General features: G+C 49.6%; 1 protein-coding gene across 10 annotated transcripts in view; it reads right to left on the bottom strand.

The window, feature by feature from the left end:
- Positions 1 to 15584, bottom strand: part of CNTFR (ciliary neurotrophic factor receptor) — a 218596-nt gene that overhangs the window by 154563 nt on the left and 48449 nt on the right. For all 10 annotated transcript variants that reach the window (XM_065047093.1, XM_065047100.1, XM_065047092.1 and 7 more), the window contains exon 2: positions 9323 to 9435. The gene's annotated coding sequence lies outside the window, so the exon portion shown is untranslated. The remainder of the gene's footprint in view (positions 1 to 9322; positions 9436 to 15584) is intronic.

The raw sequence follows: 15584 nt of genomic DNA, 5'->3' as shown, positions 1-15584 counted from the left end.
TATACATGCACACAAACCTGCCTGAGCAGTTTCCTACAGCATCTGCCATAGGCGTATCCACACACGGCAACACTTAGCACAGGCTCCAGGAGCTGTAGTGAAGGTAGCCAGCAGCAGCCAGGCTCAAACAAAGACAAATCAAAACTACGGGGGGGCGGGAAAATGGAGATGATAAGGTAGCATGGTTTTATTCCTGAAGTAATAAGAAACTATTCAGTTTAAAGGAACAAAAAAGGATGCCAATTCAAGAACAGGGAGGCAGGTAAGCCATATCCCAGCTGCTGAGGCTTTGGGGTGAAGGTTATTCCATAAGACACCTTCAAAGGGTTTGCACACTTTTGCTGCAGAAAAAGCTAGTGTTTTACCTAATGTTGCATGAAGGATGAGGTGCTGTTGGCTGTGATGCCCCCCTCAAGCCTCCCACAGGTCTGTTAGTGCAGGATAAGCCCAGTCCCGCTGCATGGGAGCAAACCCAGGGGTGTGAGGGATGCTCTTCCACACCCATATGTGCCTCAGCCCACAGGTTAGCAGCACTGAATGAACACCCACCAGCGCCTGAGCCTTCACACCGCTGGGTGAGCTAAAAATAAATGAAGTACGGGCTCGCAGAGAGTCAGCGCCAGATTTAAGAAGTGCCACGTTTCGCTGGTTCACTGCAGAAGACAGGCACAGAAGGCGAGGGAAAGGGTTTCAGAGGGATCTTCTGAAGCTCGGCTGGCTTTTCAATTCGGGAAGAAAATGTAAAATCAGTTTGAAAGGAGATCTAAACATCATGTCAAAACCCAGCACTTGATCTTTTTCACAAGTGGGCTTTCACTTTCTTCTGTTGAGGCTATTTGCCAAGCACAACACAGAAACATAAGCTATTCCAGTTGATCCAGAACTTTTTTTCACCAAATAAGCCATTCGTCTGAAATCTTTTTGCCCAGCTCTGCTGCAGCAGAAGCTATCTGTGCGCGGCAGCCCAGGATTTATGCTCAAATGAGCATTTGTGACTAACAGACAGACTAGATTCATAGTGAAATGCATCATCAATAAATCAGTCCATCACTTCTCCTGCCCCTAGTGCAGGGCTGAAGTCTCAAGTAACTACTCAGCACTTTGTCAACCTTTACTCCAGCAAAGTCTGGACAGGAGACCCCAGGATTTAGCCTATTGATTGCTTACTATTGTTTGTGATGCCCTGCCTGCGTTAGACATGCTCCCTTCAAGCAAGATTAAATACCTGGCTTATGGCATTGGGATTCAAGGGAAATTATCTTTTACAAGCACAGGAACAGACAAGTCAAATTGCCTTGTGCAATGGTCCATAGTGGTGGAAAGGAGACCTAAGCCCCCTCCATCTTCCTGCCAGGGAACAGCACGGCGGTGCTGGCTCTCCAAAGGGCTGGTGGAGCGAGCCCCATAGTTGTAGCACATTTCTGCTAGTTAAATGCAATTTTGGCTGTGGCTCCAGAGCCTCTGCGGCTCCCAGCTCCTCCAGTAGTGTTTTGTTGCAAGAACAATAGACTGACAGCTCCCTGAAAGCTTTGAGTAGCATCCTGAGCTCAAAGGCAGCCTTAATACCTCCACCGATCTCGAGCCTTTCAGTTTTTACATTCATTTGAAGTTAAGCTGATCTAACTTGAGCGAGTGGGCGCAGACGGAGTCGCTCAACCACAGCCGAAGCACGTCGCAGCGGGGCTGCTGCAGATGCTCGGCAGCAAAGCGGACACCTCTCTGCCCAAGGGCTGGAGCTTGTCCCTCATGCACCATCATGTATATGGAATATATTAACACGGATGGACACAAGTGACCATCCTGTCCTCCCAAAAGGGGGACATTTCCTGGGACATTTCCTCCCCCTGCAACCGCAAAGCAAGGAAATACAGCATCCACTAGCAAACCGGAACACTTCTTATTAACTCTCTGAATGCTGTCTGCCCCTCCAGTACCTCCCTCCCTCTACCAAGAAGGCAGAAAAATTGATGCTGCTGAGCCTTCAGCCTCCAAGCATTATGTCGAAATGAAGCCAGGAGATGACCCGACTGTCCCTGCAGCACGCAGCTAGAGCACTGAAAACCAATGTGAGAAAACAAGACAGAAAATGACTTTCTCATGAAGTCTCAGTGCTCATAGGATTTGCACAGAGCAGCCCCAACTCCAGCACCACTCATTACATGGTTGGGATGACAACAAGCCTCAGCCGGCTCAAGATGAATGTTTGCTGTTTCCCACCTCTGGGGAGCTGGATCTGTTTGCTCTGTACAGCACAGGTTTCTTCAGGGTTTTGCTGATTGCTGGTGCAGAGGCAAGCACAGGGACACCACCACCTCCCCAGGCACCCCTACCATGGGTTGGACCCAGCTAGGGATGAAGGGTGCTTAGAAGGAAGATAAGGCCTCACTTTTTAAGGAGGCTTCTTCCTACTGATACCATCCAGCATACGGGGTGAAAAAACCTTCAACAACTAAAAACCTGCAACTCCCCCAACAAAAAGCAGCCTGCAGAAACACCTAACAACTCCAGGTGAGAGAAACAAACAGAAGTATTTACAGCACCCAAACTCAGACCGCCGGCTGCCCTCCAGACCCCATGGCATGCCCATGCACTGGAGATGACACACCAATTCCCAGGCTTCACCCACACATCCCGCTGCAAGACAAGCTGACTTCTGACACTCATCCAGCCTCCCATTTTGTTTTATTTCTGCCTGGTGCCCAACATCCCCCTCTCCTCTGGGTACTTTTCCTGCTGCCGTTTGTTCCTGTCCTTTACAGCTCTGCCTGCTGTCACTCGCGTAACCTTGCCTGTTTGGTAATTTGTGGCAATAAAGTGTCACTGTGGGGAAAAAATACAGCATCACAGCAGCATATAAATCTCTGATCCATAAATTGTGCTGGCCCCCACGTGTGTGCCCCTCCTTTTCGATGTAAAGTGCAACAATTTAGGGCAAGAGAAAGAAAAAAAGAGCTGGTAATATGTGATCTTACTGAAGGGCAGCACCGAGCCGTCCTCGTTAGGGGCTGTAACGAATGCTGAGGGGCTGGTGCGTGCTGTAAATCACCCTGGCAAAATGGGGCCTCAGTGGAGGCTTCCTAGAGCTACCCAGGGATTAAAAGGAGGCATCCTAAAGGGGAATAGACATTGCTAAGGGGGGCCATCAGCGCTGAAGTCTCCGTCCCCTGTGAACAGTCTCGCTGGTCATGAGCAAACGTGACCCTGAGAGCTCCAAGGCCATGGAGAGGATGCAGGTGTGTGCAGCTGAGCCCATAGCTCCTCTTACCACCCACATGTGGGATCCTGCCCATCTCCATCACTGCTGAAACACCTCCACCAGAGGAGCCCCACCAGCACCTGCCCTGCTTTGAGGGCGAAGGGGGACCACAAGGAGAGGGGTCTGCGCTTTTTTGCCCTATCTCTCCAATGCAGCAGGTCTCTGCTTTACACAGCTGTATGCTCACCCCTATGCTAACAACAGCTCAGAGTCAGGACTAAGTAGGGCAGCTCCCACCCCAAGGTAAATGCACCCCACATTTGTGTCCCTGCAATCCCCAGCTCTACTGTGCAGAGCATGGGGCACCCACCACCGTGGTCTTCTGGGAGCTGCGAGACACACAGAAGCCGTGAAAACACCTTAAATAGTTTAAGAGCAAGTACCGTCCCTCTTGCTGATGGTTATTTCTTTTAATGGGAAAACACTGCTTGCCTCCATCAGAGCCCTCATTTACTGACTAATCACGTCGGTCACACTGCAGCTCAGCATCCCGGGACATCTGTAAAAAGTCACCTCCAGCACTACTGCTGCCTCTCTCCTGACCTGCAGCTCCCATGCCAGACCCAGCAAACAGCCCCTCTCCCATGCCCATGGTCCTCAGCACATTGGGGTCTCACACAACACCCGTCACACAGAACAGCAGGAAGCCTTGCAATAGAGCTTTCTCCTGACACTGACATTTTTCTTGACATCTATGGCCCACCTGAGCAGCTAAGTAACACTCCTGTGAATATAAACAAGCGGGGGAAAGTACATTCACTAGACAGATAGCTTGGGGAAGAGTCATCACCTGCTGAAAGCCCATATGTGGTTTTGTAACAAAGGTATTTGCTTCCTGTCTTGCCCACTAGTCAGTGGAATATATGACTGAAGCTCAGCAGCACCCTGGAGACAGACTAAAACAGAGCGGAGAGCGAGGGATGCTCGGAGTGCTCTGCAGGAGCTGTGCAGACGAACACATTATGAACACCCTGGGGAGGAGAAATCTCCTTTCTCCCAGGCTCAAAAATGGCATAAAGCCAAAAGCCATCATTCAGCTATCCTGCACCTGATCAAAAGAACATGTTAAAAAACAAACAAAAAAAAAGGGTCAAGTTTTGGTCCCCAAACCTGCCATTAACAACTCCTTCCCTCCTGCAGTCACTTATTGTGAAATCCCAGCCCATTGCCATGGTGTGGTGCAGTGCCTGGGCACAGGGACACCCAACCCATGCCATTGTGGGTCCCAGCAGCAAAGAAGGACAACAGCACACTGGCAGAGCCAGCAGCTCGCACAGCGCTCAGACCACATCAAGACACTGCTCCTGGTTTTGAGAGTCCCAAAACAAGACACATGTTGATTAACTGGAGCATATTCATCTCGGGCCACTGAGGTGGTCAGGGCAGCTGTTGAGAATAGTGAGCCATGCTCTTTGCAGCAACACAGAGCAAGAGGATGAGTGGCAGCAGGCAGCTGCTGAAACAAAGGGTTTCCACTGGATGCAAGTAGAAACTTTTCCCCCTCAAGAGCCCACCAGCACTGGAAGAACAGTGGCTCAAGCAGCCTGTCCTCTTTTCACATGAAGGGCCTTTCAGGAGCAGGCTGGATAAAGCCCTGAGCAGCCATGTCTAGTCTCAGTCTCCTGGTCAGTGCAGAGTCTCTGCTGGACTCAGGATCTCCAAAGCCTCTTCCAAACTGGATGTTTTTGCAAGTCTGTTGTGAAAAACTGTGGCTGCAATAACACATCAGGCCACTGCTTCTCAGGGTGATAACTGATGGAAAACCAGCACAGCACCTTTACAAAAACACTCAAAGCTAGACAGGATGAAGTCTTGCTCTTCTCCAATTCCCAGTTTCATGACTATTGTGACAGAGCAACATAGGGAAGGAAATTAAAAACTACTCTTATATTAGGAGCAAAGGCACTCCTTCACACCAGGAATGGAATCTGGAGCTGGGAACCCATTTCACCCCACCCTTTCTACATCTCCTCAAAAATCATACACTCACTGAAGATGTATGTGCACATACACTGCAAGACCAACTTGGCCTAAGGAACCATTCTGAACATGCAGATTACATGGCTGGTGCTGATTCGGATGTCCTTGATAGCATGTAAAGAAGGAGGAGAACGCATGAGACACAAGATGGAAGTGGCCTCAGGCTGCTGCTTGGAAAATTTATGGTAAACAGTAGGAAAAAACCTCTTTGCTGGGAGGGTGGCACAGCTGAAGGCCAGGTACCCCAGGAGATGGGGGATGTTCATGCTTAAGCCATGAACACTCAGCTAAACAGCCACACTTTTCTGATGCAGCACTGCTGGCAGTTCTGCGCTGAAGACCCCTGAGGTCCCTGATGGTTTGCAAAGATGCAAGAACAAGGTGAGAGATTGCTGGTCAGACTTGATCTTGGTCACTGACTCCACAACCATCTACAAGACCCCTCAGCCACTTAATTTTTCCCATCTAAAAAGCAGGTCCCTACTTGGAGGAAGGGCAAAGCCCACCTAGACCCAGTACTGCCAACAGCTGTGCCTGGAGAGGACACACCTATGACAGAAGGTAGAACAGATTCCTTGAGACCCAAACACTGCAAAACACACAGAAACTGCATAATCAAGTGACAGCAGCACAGCTTTGGCAAGACATCTGTCCATTTATAAATAGAGCTCAACTGTGTGTCCTTAACACGGAGCTTTGATGTGTTTGGGGAGAGTATTTTTTTCCCTTTCTCTGTCGAGTCCCAGGCAGCGCAGATAATGGGCTTGGATCGATCCAGCTCAAGTATTACTAAACTTCCTACCACCATGGCAGCATGCCAGCCTCAAATAGGACAAGAGAACATGTGTCTGTTCAGAGCCAACCACAAGAAGCAGGCAGAAAATTGCTTTAGACTTAAAAAAAAAAAAATAGGTGCTTTTTGCAGATTTGTAGATCAATCTACAATGTATTTTAGAGGTTTAAGAAAGTCAATAGAAACAAGATATATCATTGCTGCACAAGAACCTGAGAAGTTGTATTTCTATTTATGCTGCTGCTAGCACTCCAACCGCAGGCTCGTTTTCCTGCTGCTCCCTGCTGCGGTCCCACATCACTTGTTCTCCCACAGCAAAGTTGAGGGAAGGGGCTCCCTCCGCTGCTGCAGCTGACCACCATCTCTGTTTTCCCAGGACAGCCTAGCTCTGGGGATGGTTGGGGTCTGAGATACCACAAAAAGTGTCACCATTGCACCTTGTGCCTTACTTGCTCTGGAAGCGAGAGGACACAGGGACTGCTGGCAGTGGCCAGGATGACCTCCCACAAACTGTCATTTGTCACCTCAGGTGTCCATCCACGTGGGCTCAGCACACAAGTTCAACTCAAGTCTCTTGGGATGCTCCAGACAGGGCTTAGATGATCCTTTGGGACTTGTTCTTCAGCTGCAAAGGTCAGCAGCCTGCCCTCTGCAATCTCATCCCCAGTGATGTGACAAGCCGGTGACAGACACATCTGCCATGTACCTACCATACCTCTTGCTACCATCACGGCACAACTTGGAGAGGCCTTGCACAGATCCCCATTGTAAACCCTCTGCCCCCACAAGCGTTACAAGGCATATGCAGAATTTCTCACCCTTTTTTATTACTATCCAGTGAGCCACATGACACATCTTATCAAACCAGACCTAAATCATGGCTGACCCTCCCTAGATACTGTGTAATGCGTCAGCCATTAAACATACAATTAGCCTACATTTACAAATCTGTAAGAGGCTGTCACCGGCCATTCATCACTCACAGGCAGGACTGCTCACCTCCTCCTGGCAGAACCTTTCCTAAGGAGACACCAGGAAGTGAATCCCACTGGAACCAGCTACATCCATTTCCCAGCCTCTATGAGGCAAAAAAAACATCTCCTGGCTTCCACACACTGCCTCAGAGGGGGAAGGGTAACTTGTATCTGGGCTGAGAATAGCTGGCTGCACACCCTTGGTGACCAGGCAAAGCCCCTGTGCTGTGGGATGCCCAGCTCCAGCCGTCCTGCCCTAGAGCCCAGCTGGGCATGGGAAAATAGGTCAGGCTACAACATGGGAAGCAGAAAACAGCTTTCTGCCCTCCTAGCAAGGTTAAAACATTTGCAAATGCCCACTGTACACGCCATCCGAAGCCCACCGATGCTCCCTTGGGGAGCACACCAGGGCAAGGAAGCCCATGGCTGTGATGCAGGACAGGGACTAGCAGCTGGGGCACCAAGGCTGACAGAAGGACCAGCCTGCTTCCACTCCTCTGACCCCCTTCCCAGACCTCTGCCAGGCTCGAGATTCTCCAACAGCACATCACTGGGACTGGGCTTTTATTCCTCCACTGCCACGTACGAGCAAGCGCCAGGGGACGTATCATTCAGCAAAGCCAAGGAAGAAACAAGCAGCATTAACCGCTAGCATGTGTGTATGGAGACCCCTCATAAACTCTTTTTTTTTTTTCCCTTGCTCCCATCTGCTTTGCTCTGGGCCACTAAATCCAATTCAGCAGCGCTCAGAACTTGTACCTAAGCTGCGACACATTTGTCAGATCCCTGACTAGACCCATGGCTAATTTTACAACACTAATTTATCTCGCCATATTATATCGCTTTCATTTCATCCCCCTGGATCCCATTACTGCCAGTGTACCTTGTAGCCAGCATGTAACAGTAATTGGTATTATTAGCGACGTACCCTCCTTGAGCTGCTCTATTTGCAGAGCTGTGAGGAGTCTCGTGGGTGGGTCGATCCGTGCTGAGGATGGCGATGGGAGGGGTTCTTACCCACATCACACCACAGATACCACCACTGGGCAATGCTGCGGGCAGAGTTTTACTGCTGCAGAGCATCTCTGCACCCCAAGACCCTAGCCCGCTCCCCAGTGCAGCTCTATCAGATGCTGCTCACCCTTGTGGTCCCTTAACCTTGAGCTTTTAACTCCAGAGCCCACGTTCAGCTTTGCACACAGTGAGCATTTCTGTCCTTGCCTGTGGCTCAGAGAATACAGGACTCTGCCAATCCAGGAAGAAAGAGGCTGCAAAACACCCCTGGGATACACGATGTAGGGCAAGGGGGCAGGGAAGCTGCACAGGAAAATTCATGAGACTTCATGCTATTTTGGCCAACAGTTTCTCCTCTTCAGTGTAAGCTATTGCTTTTCCAAGATCAATGTAATTAAAGTCATGCAGTTTTAGCTAAGTAGGAGGCTGTGCTATTCAAACGGTGACAATTCCCACTTAAGATGTCCTTGCCTGGCATTTAGAGACTTGTTAAATTTTAATTCATCATTTTAATTTCTCGAGCACAGCACCAGCAAGCACTGGCTTCCCCAGCACGGCTCCATGAAGTCTGCATTCTCAAACTGGGCAGCCCCATCCACAGGCCCCTTCCCTGCTCCAGCAGGGTCCCCGTGCCTTGAAAAAGATGATCTCGAACCTCTTCTCAAGCTGTGTTCTCAAAGCCCCATACAAAGCACATATGCAACAAGTCTCAGAGGTAGGACAACCCCTTGACCATGGCTGGAGATGGTGGTGGGGATGCAGCCCTTCACAGCAGAGCCCAGGGAAGTTCATCACATCTATGATGCTGCAGCCCCCAGCACAAGCAAGCAGAAAGAACATCCAGCAGAACTAAGAGCTTGACGTTGTGCTTGACTGTGAGAGATGGCACAACACTTCCCACCACGAAGTGGTGCTGGGTGACACTTACCTGCTCCACAGCAGTTCAGCCATCATGGGACCTCTACTACCCCAGCTCAACCACGCATCCTCCAGTTGCCCTAAGGGCTTTTAAGCAGGAGCATTCTCTACAGAGAAGCCTCCCATGTGCAGTCCATGATGTGTATTTTCCAAGTTGTTCATCCAAACCTGACCCTCTACAACCTAAATAACCACTGTCAGCATATCTGCCCTCTTCGCACAGCAGCCATGGGACCGCTCACACAACAGAGCCAGGAGCAGCCTTTTGCCACACCTTAATAAGTGCCATCCCAGCCAAAAGACACATGGCCTGCAACTCCACCATGGCCAGCTGGCCCAGAGAGCAGCAATCGAAGTCAAACCATTTGAACAAGTGTTTTAACCCACCTCTTATCTCTCCACCAGTCCAGAGTCCTTGGGGCGTCCCCAATTTCTCATCAACGTCCAGGAGAATTCTTCCAGCTGCTTGACCAACCCTCGCCGCTCAGATCTGGGATTTTCTTCAACAAAACAGAAGAGACAACCTGTCAGGTTACCAGGTGGAGCTCTGCCATCACTTTGGATTTAGAAAACAACCAAGAGAGGGGGGCATCTGTTCTCCAGCCCTGATGGCTGGGGGTAAATCGTGCAAACATGAAACTAGTTTAGACGAAGAGCACTCCCACAGAAGCATCACAGTCCAACCCAAAGCACTCATTTACTTAATTATTTTGAGTTAGAGACATGAAAGGGGAGACAGTAAAAAAAAATAAAGCAGCTTGGAGCATCTCTGATCTTTAAAGACAAAGAGCAACGATCCCCAGCCAAAACAGCACAGCAGCACTGAAACGTCAGCCCAGCACCAAGGCATTTGCCCACAAGATCTTGCACTCCCTAAAACCTAATCCTGCAAAGCCTCACACACGTGTTAAACTGTGCGGGGAGAGGCCAATCCGACTGAATCCAGGAGTGTGAAGAGGAAAGCACGCACGTACGGCTTTGCAGCACGGACACCAAGGACTGGAAACAGGAGAGCGACTTTCTTTGCTGCGTCTGACATGCTGCCTAGTGAGATGGAGTCCGAGGCATTGCTGAAACCAGCAGTGCCTTCAGTTGCAGCAGCAAATATGCTTTTTGTGTTAGACAAATGAATTATCAGTTGAGATCCGCACTCATTATATAGCTCTTGTGGCTGAGCTTGTCCGTTGGTCCCTCTCTCCTTTTTAAATGATTTGAGGACAAAGAAAAAAATCTTGTGGTTCTGCGTAATTAAAAATAGGAGCCAAAATCTACCGGCAAGTGAAAAGTCTGGGTGTCACTCCTGCAGAGACACTTTCCCAAGGGCGACAATGACTCCAAACCTGGAATACCACGTGCTTTAATTAGCACCTGACCTGGAGCTGATGAGCTCTGTCAGAGCCCTCCCCAGGACCACATCTAGAGCCTGGGCAAGTCAGTGGGAGGATGCTACAGAAACCCAAACTACAACTCCCATCCAGCCCTCACTTGCTTACAAAACCTAAATAAATAAATAAAACCCCCAAACTCTGCTGGATGCCTGATGGAGAAACCCTCATATGCAAAGCACTGGGAAATAATCAAAGAGTTTTCCAGAGCTTAAAAAGGACGGAAGCAGACTGTTTGTCATGCCGGCAGCCTTGGTATGCCACAATTTATCATGCTTGTCAGGTGTCAGCCACCGAGAAATTTAACTCCAGCTGCCCCGAGACCAACACCCGCAACGCCCCATCACTCAGAAGCTGCTCTGCCAGGCACCCGGAGCTGACAAGTGACTGGCAAGGAGAGGAGACGGCTCCTCCCCAACCCCCCCCTTGCTCTGCAATGCAAATGCAACTTTTTTGTTTTGTTTTGTTTTTTTCTCTTATTTTTCTTTTTTTACCTGCAGATGAAGCAGATCAGAGGAGACCAGGCTGCAGCAAGGGGTGAGGTTCATTTGTCACTACACAGCAGTGACCCGTTGGGGCTGTCGCTCCAGCTTGGCAGGGATTCAACAAGAAAGATGGGTTTAGCACCAAGTGATCTCAGAGATGTTTCTGCAGCATCCTCTGCTCAAGCTGTAATGACATGGTTCTCACTAGGTGCACTAGGCTGGGTACAAAGTACCAAATCCCAGTGCTTTTGCTGAGAGACGTCCCTGGAAGTTGCTCACATGCAAAACATGGACACCCTCTGTGTCCTGTCCCAATGGGACGAGCCAGCACTGCCACAGGTCCAGCAGCCCAGGTTTCCCCATGGAAGTCAAAGCATGAATTTGCTTTGCTTCTTAAGAACCCCATACAGAGGTCAAATCGGGTTTTGGAGGAGCTCAGCATGCCCAAAGCAGGTCACCAACTGCAGGAACTGGCTCAGGGCGTGAGCCATCACTGTGACAGCGGGAAGATCTGTGAGCTAAAACTGCCCCAAAAACGAGACAGCCTTGGCCACAGCTCAGGAAGGTTCATGTAAGGAGTAATATCACCAGCCACAGAGCAGGGACAAGTCCTGGGGCGGTTCCTTGCAGGAGAGCTTGCACCAGCCTTGAGCTCCCCCAGATCACCAGGACTTAAGGTTCCAGCAATGCCACAGTCAGGACACTTAATCAATGTCACACTTGCCTTATAGGGCCTGGCTTGGCTTCCCCCAAGAAATACTCTTGTTTTGGTCATTTCTGTAGCAAGAAGCTGAGTTGCAATGCAAAAGCACTAACTGTTTAAACTGGTCCCTGCAAAACTCTGGAGGAAGCCCAGCACTCACTCCATGCTGCATGTCCCGCACGATGCACACTGCATGCCCCACATGCTGCATGCTGCAGCAGGGGCTATGGGATAACCAAACTACTTACTGAAAAAAAAGGCAAAACTAAAAAACCCACGAAGCCAAACACACCGCGTTTGCCAAAAATCTTTCTTGCCAGGGCTATGTTGATCAGGGATCAGTGAGTTTTACTGGTTCCAAAAGAAGGAGCACACAGCTTCCCAGAGGCAAGCCATCCCACGCAAGAGCCGGGGCGTAGGTTTTGCAACCACACGTGTGCAGACCAGCGCAGATCCTGCTGTGGGAGCAGAGTGGCCACCAACTCCCTGCACACAATATACGTCATACACAGCAGCGCTTTTCAGAGGCTTGCAACTTGGCGAGAGGAAAGTGGATTTTCGTGGTGTCAGCAACAAGCAGATCCCTGACACCTGGCTGAAAACCTTCCCCACAACTATCAGACATGGTCTCGCAGAGCACTAGGAGTTTCTTCGGCACAAAAACCTCTTCTTTTCTTTTTTTTTTTTTTTTTTTTTTTTTTTTTTTTTTTAAAGCTGTGGATAAACTAATGCCTTTTTCTCCCCCAAAACAGTGCTCTGAGAGCAGCTTAAAACCCTCTTTGCTAAAATTTTCCAAAAAAATTCAGCCGGAGGCAGAGACGTGAAGTTTCAGTCCAAATGGTTAAAGGCTGGCGTAGTTTCAAGCAACTGAAGACAGGGGCTTATAATCAGAAGTGTCAGGCAACCTTAATTATATTATTTCCTGAAGGAAATAGTTTTCCCTGCCGAAGTCCAGAAGTTATTAAAAAAAGTTGACCTCACTGGAACCAATCAAGATGGAGACAAGAAGCCTGTGATGGATTTTTAAGGCAGGAGAGTTCACGCATCTGCGTTTTCAAGGGTCCAGGATTTTAGGACAGGTGTTCCCGCACAAGCCTGGCCCTGCAACAGCCCCATGGCCAGAAGCCAGGATGTCGAACCCCCTCCATCCATCCTCCCAAAATCCGCCGGGCAGGGGGACATGGGAGCCCCACAGGCCCAAGGAAGGCGCTCACCGGCACCCACATCGATCGTTTCGCCAATGCAAGCAAAGAAATACAGCCGGCTGCTTTGTAGCAGTCAGGAGCACACAGGCTTTTTGTCTGTCTCTTCCCCTGCACCCATAAATAAAAGTGACAGCAACTTTATTTAGGACTTCTTCCAGTTAAGAGGGGATGGAAGAAGAGTGAAAAATGAAATTGCAGCTCAGTGAAGGCAGAGGGGGAGGATCCCGGAGGCACAGCTCAGGCTGTGCTGCGGCTGCAGCAGCCTGGGCTGGTAGCAGCCCTCACACTCCCAAACCCAGCACCTCCTCATCCTCAGCAGTGCACCAGTCCCCTCTGTCCTTTCAGGCAAGGAAAACCCATCCCACCCACCCCTGCCTCCTGCAGCCCAACAGCTCCCCAGTGCTAGCCAAGAGGCTCAAGCATCTGGAAGGAGTCAGAGTTGGAATAACTCTGCCTCCTTTCCTCCAGAAAAGGATAAAAAACCCCTTCCAATAATTCAGCAGAAAGAGTCACCTGTTCTCGCATACACAAAGCTTGTTCTTGCAGGACCAAGATCAGCCCCAAAATGCATCTCAGCCCTGTGCAGCTCACCAGCATGGCGGAGCAGTGAGTGCATCTCCACCAGCATCCAGTACCATGGCAGGTCCTGGCTGATTTGGCTATAACCTCCAAGAAGTCTTTTGCAACTGAGGAAAGACCTCCTTTCTATAAAAAGCATGGAAGGACACTCAAAAAGCAAGAGAGGAGGTGAAGGCTGCTCTACAAGAGGGCTGAGCACTCAGCAGAGCTGGCCACAGGCAATGCCCCAGCACAAGGGAACACAGCCAGGGCTGAAACATCCCCTGGTCTGGTCTCATCCAGCTCCCTGCAGCATCTTCCCAGCAGTACAGCAGCTCCTGTATCACAATGGTATTGCAACACACTGTGAAAAACAAGCTCTGTTTCAGCCTTTGTGCTGCTAGTCCCACCTCTCAGCTGGAGCTATTTGACACGCAGGAACCCATTCCCCAACAAGAACCATGCTTACAAGCTAGACTGGAGGTATGCCACACACCTACACCTGCACACAAATAAAATGCTCAGGGCAGGCATGTAGGAAAAGAGACACACCATCCCTGGAGATGGGCGCCTACCCCATCCCCAAAGGTTCAGGGTGGAAGCTGCGTGCAGCTCCCTGGGGAGAGAGGCTGCAAGTGATCTCATGGGTTCCTTCCACCACTGCCCTCTCCACTGCCCTGAGTCAGAGACTGATGACAGGCCATTTGTCAGCACCAGTGGCATCATCACCAATCTCATTTCTGAGCAGACATCTGACCTTGCTTGCATCCCCGAGACCTGTGTTACCACACGGCTCATGCAGCCTCCTGACAGCTCCCTGGGGACACAAGGCAAAGCAGGGGACTGGGCTGTGACACTGCTTGATCATCACTCAGGATGCACAAGACAAACTTTCCAGCTGCAGGATGAGTGGGAAGTGGTCATAGGCTTGTCCCACTGCCCTGGCACCCAAGCAAGGGCCTCCCAAGCTGGACACTGGATTACATTATGGAGAAAGGAGACCTGTCCCAAAGATTAGGGCTCAGGCAAAGCCAGTCTTGTGTGAATATCAGCAGAGGGGAGGAAAAATTAAAAAAAAAAGAAAAAAGAAGATCTTTTTCCCATGCCTGCAGCATCCTGTGTCTCAGCCCCACGCTACCAAGCCAGCCTGGGGGTGGTTCAATGTGCAGTACCACCCCAGCCTTCTCCACAGCCAACCATGACCCAGGCTGAATTTTAACTCAGACCTTGCTCAGTGAGGACACCAGATAAAATCCAGACATGGATCCATCCTGCATTTCTGAGCAGAGCTTGTACTTGTGTCCAGCAGAGCAGGAGCTATGACACAGTGTCCAGCACCCCTCTGTCCCAAAAGAGACCGTGTTGTCACCGTACATGTCTAACTACACAATTGTCACTTGAACGCCACACACAGCTCTGGTCCTCACACCTCAGAAATGGAGGAGTGAGACCACAAAAGGTACAGGAGAAGGGGAACAAAACAGCTTCTGTGTCAGGGCACACCAAACACACTAAGACTTTTGAGCCTGGGAAGAAGGAAAGGGAAGGAGGAGACAGGCTAAAGACCTCAGGCTAAACACAGTGTTGGCCAAACTATGATGCTTGAACAGCTCCTTGCTACATGGTAGAAAACAACCAATTTTAAAAGAAGCAGGGAAAACTCAAGGTGAACAGGTCCTCTGACAAATTCTGGTCCTGGCACAAGCTTTGCCTCAACACAGCCCTCAGCCATAGACAGCCAGATGCTGGAAGGATGGCATTGCCACTGGGAGGGATGAGACAACCACCAGGACGGCTCTTCCTTTGCACTGAGTCAAGTCAGTCCCAGCTCTCATACTTCTCATAAGAGGAACAAATTAAAATGATGTGAGACTGGGAAAAGACACACTCAGTTAAGATGAAGAAATCAGTGCTATTAAACATCATTAGAATAATATGCCCGGGAAGCTTCATAAAAGGAGATATTATATGATTGAACGGTCTCCAGACCCTCATTTTACACAGACCCAAAACACCAACAGAGAGTCTCTTCTAACAGCCAACTCTCACAACTACCGGAAGGTTTTTTTTTTAGTTTTGCGTTGTGTTGGGTTTTTGTTTGTTTATTTGTTTTCCCAAGGAGCTTTTTTTGGGTTTGCAATTGAAACTACAATTCTTTTAGCTCCTGAGGGGGGAAAAAAAAAATTGTTTTTCATTAAGCTGAAGCAAATGGCATTTTTGCTTGTCAAAAACATTTGACACAACTCTGACAGACTCAACCAGACATATAAATAAGAGATTTAAATCCTTCTGCTTCAGAGCTTAAGAAAAACC

The sequence above is a fragment of the Columba livia genome, chromosome Z (genome assembly GCF_036013475.1).
Source record: "Columba livia isolate bColLiv1 breed racing homer chromosome Z, bColLiv1.pat.W.v2, whole genome shotgun sequence".
Taxonomy (NCBI): domain Eukaryota; kingdom Metazoa; phylum Chordata; class Aves; order Columbiformes; family Columbidae; genus Columba; species Columba livia.
The sequence above is the reverse complement of the archived record's forward strand: the minus strand, read 5'-3'. Positions and strand labels throughout refer to the sequence as shown.